Source organism: Aplysia californica, unplaced genomic scaffold, assembly GCF_000002075.1.
Source record: "Aplysia californica isolate F4 #8 unplaced genomic scaffold, AplCal3.0 scaffold00540, whole genome shotgun sequence".
Classification (NCBI taxonomy): Eukaryota; Metazoa; Mollusca; class Gastropoda; order Aplysiida; family Aplysiidae; genus Aplysia; species Aplysia californica.
Window position 1 is genome coordinate 39505 of NW_004797810.1, and position 1045 is coordinate 40549.

Here is a 1045-nt window from a genome sequence, read left to right on the forward strand (position 1 = left end):
ACACACACACACACACACACACACACACACACACACACACACACACACACAGACTGATATACAAAGACCAATATGCCGAGGGAACAACGTATCCGTACATAACATGTGTATTTACTCAGATTTGTAGAAAAGTTATTAGAATGTGAATTATCACAGATTTGTTTAAAATGGGCTATGGAAAGTGTATGCTTAGATTTGTAGGAAAGTTTGCTATTTACGTGTATCTGTATGCATGTGTAGGCTACTTAGATTTGTCAAAAACGTTGCTATGTGTATGTGTGTGAGTTGGGGGTTGTTGGTTTTTAACTTAGATTTATAGAAAAGATGTTGTGTATGTGTAGTTTTAAAAGTTGCTGTGTATGTATGTATATATTTGTGTATGTACTTTCATTAAATTACAGCAAAGCTGCTCTATGTGTGTATGTATAATATGTGTATGTACCTAGATTAAACTTTAGAAAAGATGCTGTGTACGTATGTGTGTATGAACTAAGATTAAACTGTAAATAATTTGCTAGGCGTGCCTACTTCTGCCCCTCTGTATGTGCGGAGAGCAATTAAAGAGGTTCTGGATTTCTATCTAATGCAAAACTAGGCTATTGACAATATGATTTTTAGTAATTCCATTTGGTGACCGCCAGCATACATTGGTCCACTTACTTGCCTGTTTATAGATGTGTGGATGTGGGTGACCGGCTACACTTACTTCTTACTTGTGTGAAGGACCGACATCACTCCACAAGGGACATCCCCATAAGCGCTCCGTCCCCTGAAGAAGCACATCTCCTAGTGTGTAGATGCTGACGGTTCCAAGCAATGGTTGATTCCATAGCCTTCTGCTCCTCCCACTCAGTCTTGAACTTCTGCAGGCGCCACATCCAATTCCAAGCTCAGGAAGTCGCTCAAGATGATGGTATTCCGTCTCTTCTTGTTCTGTTTCTTGTGTTAGATAAGTGTGTGGGTGGAAGGCATTAAGGGTAGGTCCCTACCTCTGTCTGTCTGTCTGTCTGTCTGTCTGTCTGTCTGTCTGTCTGTCTGTCTGTCT